We start from the raw sequence: 22,386 nt of genomic DNA on the forward strand, positions 1-22,386 counted from the left end.
AGTAGTTAAAACAGAGCCCCTGCTTGTGGTACACCACTGTGGGTGAGGGGGGAATCATTTCTGCTCTAACGCGTGGACTGGATTTACATAATTCCTGGATTTGCCAGGAAATTCCTCTGCACCTGCTCTCCACATTATTTTCATCTCATATTTATTCAGGCATCTCTCTCCTTGTAGCTCTCACCCCTGTGTAGCAGAATACAGCCCTGCTACCTCTCTGTATGTACTTCTGGATTTTACTGTATTTTTTTTTTTTTTTAAATATAAATGTGGCAGAGCAAACGTGAAGAAGAAGCAGTTAAGGTGCACCTATACATTTTTATCTCTTTGAATTTATAACACTCGTCTTTATCCTCCTGTGTCTGGGTGCATGTTCTTTTTTAATATTTTTCCTGTGCATCAGTAAGATGCTGCATCAGCCCAGCGACTCACCTCCCCTTCAGTAAAGCCTGGTGTTAATTGGATTAATTAGAAGCATTTTCAAGTGGTATTTGGTAACGACACATGCATAATGGATTTTGACAGGCCTCCTGAAAGACATCCCTTCCCCTCACAGGCACGCACACACATATTCATAACACTGTTCTTTGATTGAGTGTGTGTGAGCATACGTGCGTACGTGTGTGCGTGTGTGTTAATGGCTGTGTGTATGCTTGGGCGTTGTAAAAGGTCCAGTGTGTAGGATTTAGGAGCAGTGATATTTATGAGTAATAACCTGAAATTCACTCATTCACTGCTCCCTACTCACTATATAAGGAGTTCCATGTAGAGCACTACATAATGAGCTCATTTGCAATATGAAAAAACACTTCTGGAAACTGCTCAGGTTATTTTCCCAGCGTCGTTAATTACGTCATTGCTGTCGCACAATTAAAACATGGCATATCAACGTCAGCTGGTGAACCATGACGTGCATATATGTGATAAAAACATGAAATTACACCTATTTTCCCAAATGAAAAACATCACAAAGTACTTTGTGGCCGTTTGTGTTGTGTTGTGAGATGTGTTGCTCCGCTCACATTAAACACTGGCAGACAGACAAGAGGAGAGAGCACAGCACGATTGCTACCTGTCCCAATAATGAAAGTAATTTTCCATTTAACCTTTGTTGTGTTGAAGTTTGTTTTACCAGTCACTCATGTAATAACTTGTGAATTTAATATATGTTGTGCATTATGCCGTTACGACACAAATCAGAGTGAGTAGCAACCTGTTAGCTAGCGTCATTAGCCCTACTCTGTACAGTAACTGCGAAGCACTAGAGAAAATCAATTGCCAATTTATTAATTAATTTATCTCTTCAGGGACCGACCACTTCACATTAAATTGACACTTGATTACATGACAAGGAAACTGGTAAAACAATCTTCAGCATGTCATTATATGTTAAACACGTACAGCAGGTTTTAATCAAGCTGCTCTCTCCTCTTGTCCGTCTTGATGTCCGTCCATTCCTTTGGCACAATTTAGGATGAGATATACTGCTTGCTAAGTGACCATCAGTTGTACACTACTTTTTATGGTGCATTGTTGGATACATTAAGTCCACTATATAGGGTTTAATAATAATTCCCACTATACATTTGGACAGCTCTACAAAATGGCGAACTCACTATACAGTGGACTATGTAGTGAGTAGTGAGTGACTTCGGACACAGCCATTGTGTTTTCTTACCTTAGAATGAATCATTTGTATCAACATACGGAACGGGTCTTCTCCCACAGAGTTCTTAAAGTTGTTCTACAGTAGCCCTGAATGGACAAACCAAACTCTGGCGCTAGATAGGGCCATTTACATTTTCACAATGGCCACCACACTTCTTTTACACACATAGTACATGGGGGAAGTTTCAGTTCTGCATCCTCATCGCTAGATGCCACTTAATCCTACACACTGGACCTTTAAGATATCACAGTATACCAGGTTATTCAGAAATACAGAAGGTATGATTTTCAGTAGCATCAAAAATACAGACGCCCCTTCTTCTATTAAACTGATATGGAGATGCTGTATTGAGGTAATGTGTTGTAGTGCACTGCACGTGCCATCAGAGGTCAGTCTCTACTGGTGGAACAGGCAGCTGAACTGAGAAAGATGGTGACTAAGATGGCGGGTATTACGTCACAGGACTAGTAAACATGGCCAGAAATGTCCGAAAGAGACAGCGTGTAGATTGAGCTTTTTTTTTTTTTTAGCAAGTTTTTTTCCACTACACCATAGTTAGTGATACTTGGAACAATGGAAAGACAAGGGTTTTTTTTTTGTTTCTGTTGAGTTTGAATTATTTTTTATGACAAGTCACCGAGGCAGTTAAACTAGCTTTAGTTCGGTGAAAGAGAGAAACTTGAATTCAGAAGGTGTACCACTATATTTTCCTGTTTAATAAGGAAAATAGACATGAGAATATTTCCTTTCTTGATATTTGAGCTTGTGGAATGAAGCAAACTTTTGCATTCAGTTTTTCCTCTTACACAAACACTGTCACATATCTTATACTCTGGTGAAAAGTCAGGAGGGTATGAAGATATGAAAAAATAGATCCCAAGCCTAGCTCTAAGAGCCACTTAAGCACATATTAATATTTGGTAATAATATCTGTGTTAATATGACAGATTATATAGGTTCTGACGATTTTACGTTTACACAACAGTTTCTGTATATTCTGAATAGTGTGAGATAGTGGACTATACTAAGTTTATGTTTATATTTACTTTATTTATGTGTTGGAATACAGGCACAAGTTATTTACACTAGGTGTGGTGTGATAAGGCAGTGTAGTGCATATGGCAGTAGAAGACTGTGGACAAAAAGCTATGTGAAGTTTGTGTTGATTTGGATCGTAACATGTATTTGATCGTGTTATGCAGTGTTTAAGTATATAACAGGTAATACGTCAGAAAATATAGAAATAGGACATCAAATCGGTAGTGGACCATATAAGATATAATTTTTGAAGGACCTGGCCTGCTGTTTTTTTGTTTTTTTTGTTTTTGTTTTTGTATTCTCACTCAACTTGTTCCCTGCCTCATGTGAATCCTGTGGTCAGAACCAAGACACCTCAAAAGCTAAGTGGCCTAGGAACTGTGGTATGTTGAGACAGCCATTACAGTAGCTGTGTTCATGTGCAGGCATGGGGCGCATATGAGTCTGCCAGTCTGCTATTTTTTATGAAAATATATTCAGTGACTCTTAAGGACAGCTGATTTCTAAATTTATGTTGTAATGCTCAGCATACACTGCATTTATGCTTGGATAAGCATTTTTTTAACACTCCTGATGCTCTGGGATCAGAAAAAAACCCCGCTGATGTCACAGTCCACTCAATTTTAGTGGATTATGCATGTAGGTGTGAAAACAGCAGGGTTAACATACGACACCCAGACTTGCAATGTTTAATCCCTCGTAAGATTCCATTGGCCAGAGGGATATTACACACACACACACACACACACACACACACACACACACACACACACACACAGTGTCTGTCTTCCATACCGGAGGGATCTCTTTTCAGATAGCAGTTGAGATAGGGAGCTGTGATTATGGATAATGTGGTGAGACACCAACATAACGCAGCACGCCATCACAGACAAAATTAATCTTTAAAGCACAGCATAATTACATTTAGGCACAATTCCCTAATCAGAGAGCATAATTACTTCTGAGGGAATTAAGGCACTTGTTATACAGTATTCCTGCCACAGTCTCCCTTAATACGCTGAACATTTGTTGGTCTGTCATTGGGATTCAATTAAATTCAAACATGGAATCAAATGACTGAAGAGAGGCTAATATTCCTCTCAGAGTGCCTGCATATTAACTTTCTCTCGTAGCTGAATCGTGCCTTTCTGAATGATGTAGCCCTCTAAAATGGTGTTCATACAGACCATCTAACCTGTAATAAAAGCATGGCAGATATATGTCAGGCTGGAGAAAAGGTTAGTGAAAATGGCTCTGACCACCCCATCATCAAGAAGGAAAGCCAATGAAAGCCCAACCTGACCCAGTGTGTGTACAAATGTAAAAGCTAAAAGGAAATTGAAACCCCGGGATAGCAGCAGTGGAAATAAAATGGCAACATCTCATGTCGTCCAAGTGTTCCATCACCGGCATTCCCACGTTCACATTTGTAACTGTGAGGGTGATGTGTGTGCTAAGTACAATATCAATATCAATTCAGACCCATTTCATTTTTGCAATGGACAAGGACAAGAGTTAAAGTATTTCGTCTCTTCTCGTCTGTATGTCAAGACAGGTAAAAGGTGAATAAAGACATTAATGTAAATTGATTATTATGAAAAGCAACCTCGTCTCTCTCACCCCAGGTTAACGTCTTGCCTTATTTAATGATGGCATGAGTGACAGTACTTAATTCTCTGCTTAAGTGAAGATGGCTTTATATTATAATGTATACAGATATCATGGTCCACTAGGCTGTGGTGCTTATTATAATTATAGTAAATATTGCAGGGACACATCCCCCCATGTAGTGTGCGCCTCATGTAGGCCTTTGCTGCATGTCGTTCCCTCTGTCCCCTTTCTTCATATCTTTAGCTATACTATCAAATGATAGTGATAGCGAGTGAAAAAGAGAAAATATCCCGTGAGCAGCAGTTCTCTGGGTGAAAATGCCTTGTTGATGCCAGAGGTCAGAGGAGAATGGCCAGACTGGTTCAAGATGATAGAAAGGCAACAGTCACTCAAATAACCACTGGTTACAACCAAGATCTGCAGAAGACCATCTCTGAACCAACAACATGTTGAACCTTGAAGCAGATGGGCTACAGCAGCAGAAGACCACACCAGGTGCCACTCCTGTCAGCTAACAACAGGAAACTGAGGCTACAGTTCACACAGGCTCACCAAAACTGGACAATAGAAGATTGGAAAAACATTGCCTGGTCTGATGAGTCTGGATTTCTGCTGCCACATTCAGATGGTAGGGTCAGAATTTGGTGTAAACAGCATGAAAGCATGGATCCATCCTGCCTTGTATCAACAGTTCAGGCTGCTGGTGGTGGTGTAATGGTGTGGGGGATATTTTCTTGGCTCACTTTGGGCCCCTTAGTACCAACTGAGCATGGTTTAAACACCACAGCCTACCTGAGTATTGTTGCTGACCGTGTCAATCCCTTTATGACCACAGTGTGCCCATCTTCTGATGGCTACTTCCAGCAGGATAACACACCATGTCACAAAGCTCAAATCATCTCAAACTGGTTTCTTGAACCTGACGATGAGTTCACTGTACTCCAATGGCCTCCACAGTCACCAGATCTCAATCCAATAGAGCACCTTTGGGATATGTTGCAGCCAACAAATCTGCAGCAACTGTGTGATGCTATCATGTCAATATGGACCAAAATCTCTGAGGAATGTTTCCAGCACCTTGTTGAATCTATGCCACCAAGAATTAAGGCAATTCTGAAGGCAACCTTTTGCATCCAGGTCCAACGTGGTACTAGCAAGGTGAACCTACTAAAGTGGCCAGTGAATGTATGTAGACAGTAGTAGCTTTCATTTATTGCATAGGTATTGGTATAGTGTACTTGCTTGATAAATAGTTTGATAGGAAATGAGTTTTCATATTTAGAACTTATTTTGTGGGGGTAGGGGATCAACGTGGTCATAGCCATGTTGACTCCATAGCTACAGCCATACTTCCTCTGAACATATACTTGGAAGTAACGTAATACCTATATGACATCATGAAAAAAAATGTAACTTGCGCTATAAACAGTCATTTTAGATTGTCAATATTTTCATACAATGTACTGCTACTTTGGTAAATATAACTGACTTTGATGTGAATGTTCTTTTCAATGCAGCTTTTTGTCTCAATCAAAACAGAGGAAAGCAAAATCTCAGTAGAACCAGCATAAACTGAGTTAATGAATAACACTCTTATTCAGCGGTACCTGTGCACATCTGCCAACATACTGACTATATTAAAACATATTTGCCGAGGCCTGGTGTATCGCGGAAACAGTAAATTAGATTAACTACAGTAATACTTTGTGAATCAGCTTGCAATCACAGTTAGCAACATTAAGTAATCAGCAGCAGCAATAACTTTAATTTAATAACATGGTTGGAAGCTGGGGCGCTGGTGATGTATTCCATGTTGCAGTGCAGTGGTGTTTTTAAATAGCAGCCACTGGTCAGGGAAGCTGTCAGAAAGAGCCAAATGATTTCCTCAAATCAAGTTTGACATTTTGCAAATGTTAATAATGGCAGAGGAACATCCACCATCACAAGACAGGACATTCAGCATTTTTTTCCCCCACTTTCCATTTGATAGATTGTGGAGCAGCTGCATTTCAATCAAACACAGAGAGGGGTTAATCGTTTTAGCAGCCACTATATTAGCTTTGTCATACATTTCCTTGCAGGAATTCTCTGGGAAATATCCGTTCATTTAAGTGTCCTGTTCAGTGTTACAACATTTTAACGTTAGCATGTATTTAACAATTCCCCACGGTCACATGTTAGAAGTCTCATCTACTAAATATTTGATCCTTAGCATTTGCAAACCGTCCTTTGAGCAACCTCCGTTCTATTATTTAGCCTTTACCCTGTGGTAATTTTGTGTGCTAACAGTTGGGGACACTGACAGTGACCTTGTCTAGGAGAAACATGTCTAACTCTTGAACCAAATTAAATTAACATTGGTTATTTTTTTGAATAAATTATAGATAATTTCTCTGTCTCTGCCTCTCTCTGCCCGCACCATGTGCATTAACTTTCATACCATATTCAGTCAAATGTATTTCTCTTGTACGTGATTACTTTCAGGACACTGATGTGTGTTATGAAAAATATGGATAATGGATGCAACCCTGTGTATTTTATATAGGAAAGCCATTCAATGTGTGCAGTAGACAATTATGGATGAATTATGGAGAACAGGCCCTGAAGAGCCTACCCACGTTGCAACCACTGGTATATTAAGATATAAAGTGAGCGTCTGCCTGATCAAGCCATTAACAGTATGTGTACTTTCTTAATTATGGTATTAAGTCTACATTCTGTTGAGGATACCACTTAACCTGATCTTCTTTCCAATCCTCCCTCTCTGCTCTGTGTCCCCCGTCTTTCTCACTAATGACAGACACAAAGATCAGCTTATTTTTTGTTACCTTAAAGCTACTCTTACCTTTCTTGTATTTCACACAGCACTTAGAAAAAATTTGAACATCCACAACCCCTGCCTCCCTCCAAAGTCCCATCCCCCTCCTCCTGCAACTCTACCTCCCTCCAAAGGCCTACTCCCCCTCCTCCGTTACATCCTCATTACGTCTATAGCCCCTTTTACACTGCCAGATTTTCCGCGAATGTTGGGCCGTTTTGCCGGCAAGCTGCGAGCGTTTAGACACACAGCCGGATTGGCGAGTTGATCCGAGGTGCCCAATTTTCCGCCTCGTAGGGTAGTCATACTGGCTGAATCCTTTTAGTTTAAACAGACCGAGGCAGCCTTCCGCAACGGGAGGGGCTGTTAATGACTTGTGGGAGCAGCTGTTGATGACACCACATGTGCGACCCACAGGCGGTGGATAAACAGGAAACAGCTGATAGCAGGAGCAGCTAGTAGCAAGAGGGAAACGCAAACCTGACAGACACTGTAAAGATGAGCAACTGGGGAGACAAGGAATTGCGCGCCCTCCTTGCCCTCGCAAACGAAGAGGCCATTAACTGTCAGATGACGGGAATGGTGAAGAACGAGAGAATTGCCAAAGGACTGACCAGCCGCGGCTTCCCTCCCTCCCACGTCACTGTTTACGTCACACGCTGAGCCACATGTTTTGTTACTTGCTCACGCCCTCCGGTGCCCTGAAAAAGGCGCATTCTGTATAAACAAAAGTAGGTAGATGGCATTTTGCCACACTCCCCGATTTTGTTTTTATACTGCCAATGCTGAAAGAAGACTGATTGGGCTTTCCTGCAAATTTGCACAATTCCTATCTAAAAAGGGCTTATGATAGACATAGGCGTTGGCAAGGTAACGTTAGATACACGGAAGAGGAAAGCGAGTGTAACGCGCCAAGAGAAGAGTAGAGTATAGTATAGTATAGTATATAGAGAAGATAACATTAATGTTTCAGAGGCTACGCTACAGTAGGCTAATGTTAGCCATTAGCAACTGGATGCTGTGTTATCATATATAACGTTATTATGTTATATTAGAAGCAAACTAAACATAACGTTACCTGTCCTGCACAGTCAAATGTAACCGCGGAGTTTTGAAACTTATCCGGGGTGAGTGATGACTGATGAGTTTTATAATAAAACGTAAACGCTAACGTTAGATAGTACTGGTGACTGGCAACAAGATAGAAGATAATACAGAGGCTCAGGCTACAGTAGGCTAACCCTTAGCAACTGCTGTGTTGTCATATAACGTTATAGTCTATGTTACATTTGTGGCAAACTAAAAATACCTGTCCAGCAGAAACTCTGCGACCATCTTGTCCCTTTTTAGCTCAATGCAATGATGGGTCGGAGTTTTCGTTGAACCATATAAGAATGGCACAATTATGAGTTTTTATCTCTGGTGGAATTCACGTACATTTTAGTGTGCCATCAGCTTATTAATAGCATTTTAACCTAAACAAAGAAAAGCGGAAAATTTCCATAAAGCTAAGTGTTGCTTTAATTAAGTTATTCTTCTCAGGACCTCCTTTTCTCCCCCACTCCCTTCCCTCTTCATCTTTTCTTCTATTTTCCCTCCCTGATCATGTCTGCCATTTTATGAATCCCCCCAATCTGCTTACGCCTTTTCCAGTCCTCAATCCTTTCTCATGACATTGGTCCCCATCATGCCTCTCACATATGCATACAGTTGTCTAGTGATAATGATAATGGCAGACGTGTCAGATCGGCATTATTATTAATGTGACACTGTGGCAGAATTGGCTTTCTGCTCCATTACCTCCAGTGGCTATACATGGGAGCCTATACTTCTCTATATATATACATCTACAGGCACGCCAGGCTCCACTGCTCTCTTATATAGAGGCGACAAGTCTGCCATGTGTAATTGCTTCGTTAGCTATCTGCGACATCTAAAATGACTTCAGAGAGGAAAAATGGCACCAGATTTATACTTTAGAACCAGCACAATAAAAAAAATGGGGTTGTGGCTAAACGGGGAGAAGAGGGAGGATAAGGAGGGGGTGGTGATGAGTGAACAGAGAAAGACTGATACATGGCTAGATTAAGGACCGGGTAAAGAAGAGAAAGGTAAAATGAAACAGAGAGAAGAGCTAGAGAAACAGCTAGAAAGGAGATAGATGACCTAATCCTTATAGATCCCGTACAAGAGATAGAAACGGCAGCACAGGTCATAATAGAGTCACGATCATTACACTCTTATGCTCTCACACATGCTCGTGCTCTCTTTTCTCTCTCTCACATCAGCACATATTCTCCGTCTTTTGGGAGAGAGGCCGAAATATTCTCCCTCTTTACACGAATCAATGGCCTGCAGACTGCAGCGTTCTTAAATTGAGGTCACCTTCAATTATTGTCTCCGGTCTGATCTGACATACGTATGTGCTGAATTACGCTAAGTGACTGCAGGGAGTCACGTGACCTTGAACCCTGCCTCACAGTCTTGTCATCATGCAAGAAACATTTCTTTCATTACATGTTTTGAGCCATTGAAGGACTTTTTTTTTTTTTTTTTTTTTTTTTTTTTTTAACGCAGTGGCTTAATGCACCCACTAACTCAAACACACATATCTGCAGTTCACTTGGGAATGCATGCAAGTCAATGCACACATACACATTTGCATACATCTTCTGGCATGTTTGGAAATGCTGAGAAAACCCCTTTGGCTTTGCATGACAATTAATGTCAGCCTGCATGACTGTCAGCGTGTAACATAGAGAAACACTGGATTTTCTCTTCTCTCAGCTAAGCAAATACACATACATGCAGAGAGAATGTGCTATTACTCATTTCAGCTGAGTTCCAAACAGAGTTAATTATTCTTTCTTTGATAAGGCTAAGCCACAGTGACACATGAAGCTGTGATATTCCTTTTCGCATAAAATGTAACAGAGAATTGATATCCTGCGTCCACAGACATGTATTAACCTATGGATCAGGATGCAAAATTTCAATCAGGCTTCTCTGTAGTTTGTCTCCTCCTTGCAAGAATAGTAGTGCATTTTTGTGAGTGCCTGTCCCAGAACAAGGAGATAAATCTTTTATTTAACTTGTTCCAGCTCTATTGAATTTACAGTATGCAACTGCCCTTTTTTTAATATCTTTTCATTTTTTATGGTTAGCGTCACGGAGGGATATGAGTTTTATTTTTAAAGAGCTTTTCTTTGACGTTGTAGTCTCAGGGGGAAATCTGCATGTCTGAACAAACTGTGAAGAGATGCATTTAACGGATGGCCTTGCATGTTATGTTTTTGGGGCTTTTTGGAGAGAACATCAGGTCTTACTCTGGCAAACACATGGGTAACAACCTCCTGCTGTTTTTTTTAATCCCCTCTCAAACATTCACCTGTTATTGGATCACAAACTAATATCCTGTTGCTGGTCTCTATCAGATGTTACTGTACTTTCCTCTGCTCACAGTGCAGGAGTGCACCAAGAGCCCTTTTCCATACACATGTGCTGGCTTGGCTTGACTCGGTTTGACTGGGTATGACAGTTCAGCCCAGCAGAGATTTGCATCTCTATACAGTAGGGCTACTCGCTTAAAGGTGTGTCTTTATTTCATGACATGCTTGTGTTGAGTTGATGGCATGTAAAAGCGCCCTCTTTCTAGCTGTTTGTGATGTTTGTTGGTAGCCAGCTACTTATATCATGGATTTTGCTCAGCCTCTACCACTTATTGCTTGAAAAATGTAGACGGGATTACAAAATGGATCCAGACAAGGAGGAGAAAGCTACCATTTGATGCCGAATAGACCCTTCCTGAGTCCGCTGCAACCCACTCAGAGGCAGTCGGGTGCACTTTGACCCAACTCCAGTAATGGTCCATCTCAGGCACAACTCGGCACATTTAAACTGGTGATGGAAACATAAATCTATGCAGCATTTGTTGATTTAGCTTGGCCAAAAGGGCTGATGGAAAAGCCTCACAGGATTCCAGATGTCAGCTGTCGATATCATTTCTTGGCTTGGCCATTGCAAAGCCAACATTTGCTAATTAGCACTGAACAGACAATGAAGCTGAGGCTGATGGGAAAGTACTATTGTTTTAGATTTTACACTAGAGTTCTCAACAAATTAGATGTTAGATGAAATGTTCCAATTGATTCTGAGGGGAAAGATCAGTACCAAATGTCATGGCTCCCCTCAGTAGCTGTCAAGACATTTAACTCAAAACCACAAATGAAATCAGTGAAAAAAGCAGGGATCACTTGAGTCATGAGATAACGTCCTCTGAGAACCATGAATGTCTCTGCAAAAATTCAAGTCAATCATTTAAACAGTGGGCCCCAACTGGTCCAGCCACAAGGTCCTGATTTCTCCTTAGTCATTAGTTCAGGGTCCACACAGTTTAATATACTCAGCGTCATACTTGCATTTGGCCATGCTGTCGAGCTAGTTTGCTGTTTCTGTCAAGTAGCTGTCCATTATTCACCCACTCTACAGCACTTCAAAATAAAAAACGGAAATTAAGTGTGTTTTTACAGACTTGACATGTTTGTGAATCACTTGCAGTCCATTCAGAATGGACCCCCAACCCACTTTTAGACTGTGACCCACCAGCTGGGAACCACTGATTTAAATAGTTGTTAAGATAATTCAGTCCTGACCCAAGTGATTGACTGACTGACCAACCAACATCGCCATTTCTACAGCAATGCAGCAAGTGTGGCTTAAAATAAGTTACCTGCAGTGATTGCAGGTAGTATGCACACATAGCAGGATTTGCCTCATTTGGTTTAAAGATAAAAGTCTGTAAAGAGTCTGTGCAAACTCCTTAAACTGCAATCAAACTGTAAATGTACTGGTTTTAAAGTGAGCACACTTAAGTTTCCCTCAGAGCAAAAATACTAAATAAGACTTCTTTACACGGATCAAGACTCCCGATAATATCAAATATGCCACGGCTGCTAACAAGCAAATGGGCATAATAAGGTGTTTAATAAATTGAAATTTTGTACGCACAGTATGTAGATAGTGTGCAGAGGCCTCTCACGCATCCTCTGATCATACAACAAAGTAGTGAGGATGCAGCTCTAAAGGGCAAGTTAGCCAGCGCTATTTTAGGGAGGTTAGATGAGGGCCAACACCACTGGAAGTGATTATTACAATTATGTAAAAACCTCCTGCAGGGTGAGATGGAGAGGGTGATGAGAAAAGAGAGGGAGGTTAGAGAGGAGGTACCGATGAGTCACATAGTAAAAAAAAAAAAAAAAAAGGCAGAAAGAGAGATGGGCATTATGTGAGTCAGAAAAAAATGAGACATGATGTTAGAGAGAAGTAAAGTAAAATAAATAAATTAAGGGAAAGAGAAAGCAAATCTGGGTGAAAATAAGCAAAGAGTGAAGAGCGGAAAGATAGTGGCAGAGGGAAAAAAATATCTCCGAGGGGAAAGATCCCTATTTCTTTCAAATTTTCCGTCTTATTAGGTAGATTTGCATCTATCTTCATGCAGCGTGTCTCCCCTCCACCTCCAGGCCAGGTGGGAGATTTCAGAGAGAATGGAGGGGGCAGGAAGTGAGAGAAGGGGAGACGCAGTAAAAGATGCATGGGTGGAAGGAAGATGGGAAAGGGGAAAGAAACGGGAGGGAAGAGAGGACGTCATTGATTTGTGCTGCTTCACAGATTATTTCCCCTCCACTTCTTTCCTTCTCGGTCATCTCACCTGATAGCTCTGTGTGTGTGTGTGTGTGTGTGTGTGTGTGTGTGTGCGCTCTTGAGTTACCTCTACAAAACCTGTCTGCTCCTTATATTGGATTTCCCTTGCATTTTATTTGAAGTACAGCCTCAGCCCTGTCACCAGAAGAAAATGTTGACATTATACATCTCAGCAAACCATGTATGTGTTTCGTAGCCATCATTTGTCTCAAGTTCCAAACTATATGGGCTGACTTTGTCATCAGGAAGGGGAGGGAATGGTGGATGGTATGGCACGTATGTGAAACACCAGCCAACTAGCCACTGTTTGAGTCCACTAAACAATAAAGCTAGTCAGCCCTGTTCTTTCCTGAACCCAACCATGTGCTTTTGTTGCCACGTCGTTTGTTGTTTGTACCATGTGTGTGTGTAACCACGAGTCAGTCGTCGAAGGAAAAAAAAACCAAAAACATAAATTTGCGGTGTGCTACCAATGTAGTGCATTTATTTTGAAAGAGACTGTCTGCAAACTGTACATTTCCTGTAAAAGCAGACAGTGCATGTTACTGTCAGAAGCTGACACGCCGTCCCACAACATCAACGACAAACGCATCCAGGGTACCTTGCATGTCATATGTGGATGTGGAAAGTCCACGACCGAACGTCAATATGCGGCGAGGTTGGAGTGAGATTGTGTTGAACTAGTTGTGTTTTACAGAGCCATCTCTGCATCTTCCAGCTGCTTTTCAGCCACCAGACGTGCTTGTTTTATAGCGACCCACAGCTGTGTTTTCATCAGGGATAGTGCTACAAACAGCAGTTTTATTTATCTATTTTTCACCGGGACATTGCTGTTTGTCCTGCAGGGATAGTGCCATGAAAAGTGGTTGCTTTTTACCAAGACATAGCTGCACTTCCATTGGGATTGTGCCACTAAAAGTGGGTAATTTAAGCCTAATCATGATCTTTTCCTAACTATAATCAAGTGGTCTTTGTGCCTAAACTTGTTTACCACAACACTATTATACATGGTTGGCAGAAACTTACAATGCCAACATTTATTCTGGCAACTGGGTGTTATAGTCAGATACCATCATATAGTATGAAATGGAGCTATGTGAAGTACTAATTTCAAAGGAAACACAAGAAGCAGTTATTCTCTATTTTGTTTCTTTTAGTTAGTAATTCATCATTCTAATGTTAACCATGTTCTGAGACATTCGTTAATCTTAGGTGAAAATGTCACAAGTGATTGCAATGAGCCTCCAAACATTTCCAGCATGCACAAGACTCATTTTGTTAAGATTTTAGAATCCTTGTCAATGAGTATTGTGAATTTTCAGCACACCAAATTTTGAAAGTTAATTTTGAAACTTATAATTGGGTCCTTGCTAACCTGTGAATTTCTGTGAGCCAGAAAATAATAATGATTGGTGGTGTAAAAGTTGGCAAACTGGCAAAATAACAGCTCACTGTTGAACTGTTGAGAACCTTTCAATAAAGGTTAACGTGATCCCAAACATGCTACTCCTACTTGTGCTATGTCTGCAACCAATTCTGATTATTATAACAATAATACACGATTGTGTCTGTTGAATACACTCGTTTGTCTGTGTGCTGTTGGATAAAAATGTTCATATTAATTTCATCTCACTGTTCAGTACAAAAATGACATGTTCAAGACATGTGCAGCCTAGCTTAGCGCAGACAACAGAAGTACAGAGGAGCTGCTTGTCTAGCTTCATCAAAGGTGCTTTCAACAAATTCCACATTAATACCTGCAGACAAAGACAATAAAATATTGTGTTTACCCACTGGGGCAAACAACAGCCAGGCACAGAGAAAGCAGGCACTGTCTCATTAGTCTTGTTCTCATGCTGAAGTTCCCGGCTTTTCATGATGTAAAAACCCAGAACAAAAAGCAGGTGATGCTTGGTTTTATTAGCGCAGACATATGCTGCTTTGACTAAGATAAGCTGTTTCCCTCCTGCTTCGTCATGGACCAATCTGGCTACTCAAGTCACATAGATTAAACTGATACTGATCTTCTCATCTGACACCCAGTCAGACGGCAAACAAGAATATTTTCCAAAATGTTGAAGCATTCCTTTAAGGCTTCAATTTTCTGTCTTATCTCTTATGCCGTCCTTCTCTGAAGTGTGGCTGGGGCAGGGGTGCTAAATAGCTTCTTTTTTTTTTCTTCCAACCTTTGTGATAACAGCTTTTACCCTTCTGAACTCATGAATACTTGAGTATTTGCGGGCTTCCTTTGTGGCTTGATTGATGTCAAAGATTTGTTTTAGCTGGAAGGTCGTGTCAATCATGAGTGAACACACATGCACTGACCAGCAAGTTGTATTCTAGGTGACCACCGCAGCAGTGGACACCGGACACTAATTGAAGCTGACAAACTGCCTCTGGTGTCCTTGGATCAGCTTAAGTGTGGCGGCGCATGTGAATTTTTGCTGTGTGTGTCTCTGCGAGAGAGAAGAGAGATATCATAAGAGCATGGAGAGAGAGGGAGGGAGTTTCAGAGAGAAATAAGGGAAGCAAATAAGTGAAGCAAAGGAATATGAAAAGGCAGAGGAGTGGGAGACAGCATTTTTTAACTATTACCTGCTGTCACACAAACCCCATTGGGAAATTCATTGTGGTGCCAAACAAAAACACCCGTTGTGTAAACAGTATGGGTAACACCAAACACTAGCCCGGCAGCCACTCGTCTGCTTCTCTGTTTGTTGAGACAAGCCAGGAGAAGTTTTATTCCCCAGATGCTCCACTGTCAATCCCGTCTCATGTCTCAGCCAAGACGGATCCTGTGCAGTGACATCGGGAAACTGAGCTCGCTGATTTTTCAGAATAATACTGCTACTGTATAGATGCATGCACATAATAAGGGTTCTGCTGTATATTATCATTCAAGGAATTCAGGAGTCAATGTGCTGTAACAGCTTCCAGGGTCTCATGGAAGGAAAGAAAGCAAGAGCGAAAGAAAGGATGAAAGAACAGCAGTGCTATTGTGTGTGCATACAAAAGTTTTCATTCTGCTCCCTACCTATTTCTGGCATACTGTAGGCAGAATTGTCCGGATAAACCCTGTGCCTGAGAAGAAAAACATAGAGAAGAGTGCTGAGGAAGTCAGCATTATAAATCTCTGATGTCAGCCCTCTTCACCAACCCCTACCCTGTTGATTCCCTCTACCACTCTGCTGCAGTGAATTATGAGATGTCCATGGCTGCATTTTAACAGCTCAGTCCCCTTCTTTTCTTTTTTTTTTTAATTATACAGTATTAGAGTGGCCAATTAAACAAAAAGGAATTAATCTAAACTGACATTCAGAACCTCTAAGTGATGTAATCTTGCCCATGTCGGTAATTTCCTTTTTTTTGTTTTTTGTTTTTTACAAAGTCGGTTAATACTCTCCCCACTGTGTGTGTCCATGTGCTGTCCCCTTAAAAACATACTACCGCGTGTGCATTCACATGACTCCGTCCCATCCCATTTTAGACCCCAAAGTAACATGGAGTAGCACTCAAACACTGAGCCAACTGAGCAACTTTAGCAGCTTGTACCGAAGAGAAATGCCATGTCCGTCGCTTGGACACATTTTGGCTTTCGTGACGATGGCCCCGACAGAAAGAAATCCAATATAAACACTGCGGAAAAAATGTTTCCGCGACCAAAGGTCATACCACCAATCTGTTTCAGCACTTGGAGCACAATCACGTTACCGAATATGAACAGTGCATGGCTCATAAAAAGAAAGAGGCTGACAAGTGCCCGGCAACAAGTGCCTCCACAAAGCAGCTCTCGATAAGGAAAGCATTTCCAAATGCTACACAATATGAAAAAGACTCAAGAAAATAGTTCATCTGTGTGTGTTTCCATCGGTTATTTTAAAATCACAAGATACCTCCTAAGGTGGTCGAGAATGATTGAGCTACGATCCTGTGGGACCTTCAGATCCAGACTGACAAACTGGTGATGGCTAACCAACCCGGCATCATGTTGATCGACAAACAGCAGAGGAAGGCAGTGGTGATACAGTAGATGAAGCAATCCCGAGCGACAGCGACATCAGGAATAAGGAACTCGAGAAGCTCGAAAAATACCAAGGGCTGAAAGAGGGGCTAGAAAAGATGTAAGGGAGGTAAAGGCAAAAGTGGTGCCAGTGGTAATCGGAGCACTAGGGGCTGTGACCCCCAACTTGGGAGAGTGGCTCCAGCAGATTCCAGGTACAACATCTGTACTGTCCATACAAGTGCAGTCCTAGGAACAGCTAAGATAGTGCGCAGAACCTTCAAACTCCCAGGCCTTTGGTAGAGGATGCGAGCCTGAGGAAGACACCACCACCAAATATATACTTTTTTTTTCTTCTTTTATTTTTAATAACTCATTTTTTTTTATATACTCTGCAAGTGACCACTCATACCTCGTGATTTTGGTCCAAGTCGGACCGCTGTAGATCAACACAGGCAGGGAGAGGAAATCTGCCCAGGCTCTCCATCTCTGGGATATCACGTTATTAATACAACATTACTTTGGGTTATAGAAGAGAGTGAGAAAAAGGCAAGTCTGGGTGGATGGAAGAAAAAAGGTTCAGAGAGATAAAATGAAAGCAATGGGGGGGCTGGTCTGAGTGCTGTCTGAAATGGTGGGTGGAGAGGTGGAGGGATGCTGGGAGGGAGGAGAAGCAGCGGTGTTTGAGCCCTCAAGCTAATGTTTTTATTTAAGTCAAGTCATAGAGACGGATGGATGGATGAGTGCAGAGGGGGAGTGATGGATGGACAGAGGGGGAAAAAGAGGAATAGGGAAATGAGGTGGGTTGTCAGTCCTTGGGTTAATCTTTGCTACGGAGTGGATGGATGGATGGATGGATGGATGGATTGGCACGAGCAGGGATGTTGAAGGAGAGATAAGGGGGAGGCCTAATTGCCTGTGACCTGGTTGTAAACATAGCACTACTAAGGTGGCAGCAGAAAATGAGGGACAGATCAGTGGAAAAGAAATGGGAGTGAGAGAGCAGTAGTATCTGACACCAAGGTTGTGTCCTCGTGTTAAACATACCATGGCTTTGTGAATCGGGGCAGACAACTGGCCTGCAGAGAGAAAAGGACATGGGACCTCAGGCGAAACTTTAAGGGAGGAGACGATAGAGAGATTGGTCAAGGATTACAGAACAAGAAGAGATTAAGTGAGGTGAATAATAAAATTGGTAGAGGACAAGGTTAAACGTGTCTGCAGAGACAAATATGTCACAGGAGCAAACCAGAAGATTATGTGTTAATGCTTTTGCTCTAGCAAGGAAAAAAAAAAGGTGAGCTTTGGTGTATCATAGGAATGTTTGTCAGGGATAAGGTCCTGCTTCTCTACAGGAAAGGACACTGCAAGGCCAAAGCTCAGTCTGGTGCAATGCTGCCCAGCTAGGAAAATTTAAACTGCACTCCAACTAAGGAATACAAAGGAGATGAACTGGCAGACAAAAAGGTAGACAGGAAGGCATGTAGACTAAGCATGCCCTCAGACCTAGAGTTGTCTTGCTTTGGTCTGAATCAGGGACTAATTTTGCTACAAAGTTGCTTAATTGCCTAGAGTGGGTTCGTGTTCTCACGGCAGCATTTACAAGCGGACCAGATAAAAAGCCTTGCGCGATAAAGCTGCTCTTGATTGGTCAGAATTTCCATTTGGGAAAAATCCAGGAAGTAAACAAAACGTTGAAGAAGAGCACACTTGCAAGATAAATGTGACACTTTCTGATGTCACAATGGAGGGACAACTACGCAGGGTGATTTTAGCGCTGCTCATCGTGGACTATATTGCTGTCATTGTTCATTTTAGTCAAACCATACAGTTTGAAAACGAGGCGCGGCTCCAACTAGAACACAATGTTTTGATGCATTGGATGTGCTGAATGTGCATATTAAGGCAGTACAGGAGGAGGTGCTGAGACCACCTCTTTAAGAAGGTCTCAGTCTGGTTGTTTTGGTGCGCACCCGAGCGCGATTGCTGTGTTCACACCTGCCCAAATGAACTGCACTTGGGGCGCAAACAAACTTCAGTACAATTGAACCAAACCAAGCAGGGCAGGTGTGAAAGCACCCTAAATTTATTGCCACGTGAAGAGAACACAAAAACCTGAGTTAAAGGCGACCTATTATCCTTATTTTTACGTTCGTACTTGAAATTTGGATTTTTACCAGAGGTTTATTTTTCTCATACTCTCTGCCTGAATATACCTGTATTCACCTTTTGACTGAAACACTCCATTTAAGCACCCTCTTTATAAGCCCCCATCCCGAAAAAGCCCAGACTGCTCTAATTGGTCAGTGTTTCTGGGTCTTCCACATGTGCGCTCTCTGCATTTCTGCACTGTTGTTGCAGCTGGGGAATCATTGTAACACAATGTAGCGGCAATATCTACTGTGAAAGATCACCTATAAAAGCAACTTTACATGTTCCACCAGGAATATGATCCAAAATCCAAATTAACAATTTTCCTTGATGTTAGCATGTTGCTACATGTAGCAGTGTACATACTACTACTACTCTTGGTGTAGTGTGTCTAGAGCAGTTGACCAAATAAAGAAATCTGTCTTCAGCTTGTCTTCAGAGTAGAAAAAAAGGAGAGCGGCAAAAGTCAAGTAAAGCAATATTAAAGAAGGACTCCAATGTTGAAAACTGAGAAATTGCAGTCTGCCCATTGGGCCCAGCAGTAAACAAGGGCAGTGATGATATAAAGAGCCCCACTGAGAAATTGAGCTGTGCTGGGAGAACCTATGTCAAACCGGACAGGTGTCTTGGTTACTTTACTTCACCGTGAAATTGGCAGAGTTCCCATACCTTTCCACATTTTCCTCCACATTTCTTTGAATCAGTGCTGACTGTGTGACAAATATTCCCAATGGCACCAGCAGAGGAACAGGCTGCTGCGATGATGGAACTGATGAAGGAGCCGTGTGAATTGATGGGACCCATCATAGTCTCACACAGTCCTGGTTTCAAAATCCTGTCCTTAACTCCATTATATTACCAGACACATAATCCTCCTGTCTAAAAGAAGCACCCCTGCATGACTGTGCTTTTTTCGGTCACAGATTTGCCGGTAAAACCCTGTTCTTCTCGCTGCACAAGAGGCACCAGTTATGAAGAAGTCTTGACTACTTCCCAGTATTTATGTGGTTTGCTACGTACTCTATATACTTATAAACTCTATTCATGATGCCAAAAGTGTAAATTCCATAAGAAATACAAGCTACTGTTTGCCCACTACTGTAGACATAAATTTAAAGACGCTCAAGTGTAGTAAAGAGAGGGTGAGAGAAACAAAGAGGAGCTGATTGACCTCAGTTCTTAGGTGTAACCCTGCCTCTAGAGGCCAATCATGGCCTCTTCACTCTTCCACTGAATAATCAGTAAATATTGGCCTAAAGCTATTAAGAACACCAGCCAATTATTCCCCTTGTAATTACTAAGACCTCATTTTTAGTATGAAGTTTTCTCATCACACATACGCTTACCATAATAATAGTTCCCCAGGCAGCAGTTAACCCCCTAAGAGCCACTTTACTGAGAAAGTGTCTGTAAGAAAACAACACTTTATTTAACCCATACATAGTGTTATTGTGCCACATATAGGGCAGGGGCATTGTCACCGCACACGAAGCATCCACTCCTCATTAAAGCTGCAACCCGCCCTTCCCACAAGGGGACATAGATCTGGATATGTATATGTTATGTCTGGAAGCAGTGGCTGGTTATGACTGGATACCTGTCCTTGATTGTTTTCCTTACCTTCTGCCCAGTGCATCCTGGGATAACATGTGTTCCCTATGACCCTTAAAAGGATAAATAAATTAAACTGAGATGAATGCAGGCTATCTACTAATCACACTGTGTGTTTGGTCCTGATGCTGCAACACCTTGTCCTTGAAACAAAACCTAAGACCTGTCCCACTGAAGGATATTACTCACCGTTCAAAATATCTCTTGAATATGCTTTTTCTAGTTGTAATAACTTATTTTAAAAAGGGAAATAAACCTTGCAGTTTCTCATCTTCATACATGCACTCACACATCAACCTATCTCAGTGTATCAGGGGACTGAATACCAAACAATCCTATCATGGAATAATCTGCGAGTGAATCACCACATGCCTACAGTAGATTTCCTCATAGGCTTAATAAGCATAGGCAAGAAGGATTTACGGTGTGTACGTTCATGTGTGTGCGAGTGTGTGTGTGTGGTTACACACACTAAAGTGATTACAGTGGGGGGGGGGGGGGGGGGGACCGATTTGCATTGGTTTGATACTCCATCCATCTTTCCCTCCCTCTTCTTCCACCTCTTGTCAGCCCTCCCTCTCTCATTTCATTTCCTCTCCTCTCCTCTCATCTCCTTTGCTGTCATCTCATTCTGTGCTTCGCTTTCTTGTACTCCTTCATATTCTGCTTTCTCTGGCTTTGCGATAGGCCTCTTTTAGGAGCAGAATTCACTGACTTATATTAAGATGTGACTTTCCCTGCTTTGCCCCTGGTCTGTCTTTTTGTGTCTCAAGGGTTTTGTTAGTGTATAATCACCTAAAAATAAGAATTGTTACTTTACCTTAGAATGAGCTGGTCATATCTGCACAGGAAGCTCAAGGGCCATTTGAGTTTTTCATGTTTCCCTGTCAGCTACAGTAGTTAGCAGCCCCTCCACAATGAGCAGCGCTGAAGTAACACTTTCTAACGTGAAACTGCTTTATTCAGTGTTTTTACTGGTTTTAAATTACCTGGCCTGTTTGTGGAGGAGAGGAAGAGACCTCTACAGATAATTTTCACACGGTAAAACCCTCCTGAACAATGAACACTGAAGGAATTCTTACTGGGAGAAGTTTTAGTTGGTTGCAGTCTGCGATCCTCACCACTAGATGCCACTAAATCTCCCTAAATCTTACATACTGTTCCTTTAATTCCCTAGCCTCAGACCACATCTGCGCTAAAGCTGATCTGGTAACACAACAATGTGTGTTATTCACAACAATATAACAATTTTATTTAACCAATATTGCTAAGCCTGATATTAAAACACAAAAAAGTAAAAGATCACATACAGTCAGGGGCTGACAGAACAGAGGTTTCCAGCAAAAAGAAAAGATCTGAAAATAGTCTTTCGGTTTAGACACCTTAGCAGATGGAGTGTGGGCAGAAAGGTTTGGACAGGTAAAGTTACCAAGGAGCTTTTGCAACTTGACCTTTCTTAAAATGAACAAAAAAATAACTTATTATAATGACAAAGAACAAAAACAATTAAATCTCAACTGTTTCTTATCTGGCTAGGCACACACACACACACACACACACACACACACACACACACATACCCACACCCACACACCAGAGGAATGCACTGACATTAATAATTTAGACTGTTGATCTTGCACTGTTTTTGTCGGTGATCATTTAAATGGAACAGCAAAGAACAAAGCACAGTCATGCAGCCGCAACAACCATATACTCACAACAGATAGAACATATTATTTCATATATATGTTTACAGTTAAATAATATTTAGTGCAGAACCTGAGAACG

General features: G+C 41.6%; 1 protein-coding gene across 4 annotated transcripts in view; it reads left to right on the forward strand.

Annotated features, from left to right (window-relative positions):
* The window catches only part of grid2 (glutamate receptor, ionotropic, delta 2), a 713,868-nt gene that overhangs the window by 505,848 nt on the left and 185,634 nt on the right, over nt 1–22,386 (forward strand). The gene's annotated exons all lie outside the window — the stretch shown is intronic.

This window comes from Epinephelus fuscoguttatus, linkage group LG6 (assembly GCF_011397635.1).
Source record: "Epinephelus fuscoguttatus linkage group LG6, E.fuscoguttatus.final_Chr_v1".
In the NCBI taxonomy this organism is placed as follows: domain Eukaryota; kingdom Metazoa; phylum Chordata; class Actinopteri; order Perciformes; family Serranidae; genus Epinephelus; species Epinephelus fuscoguttatus.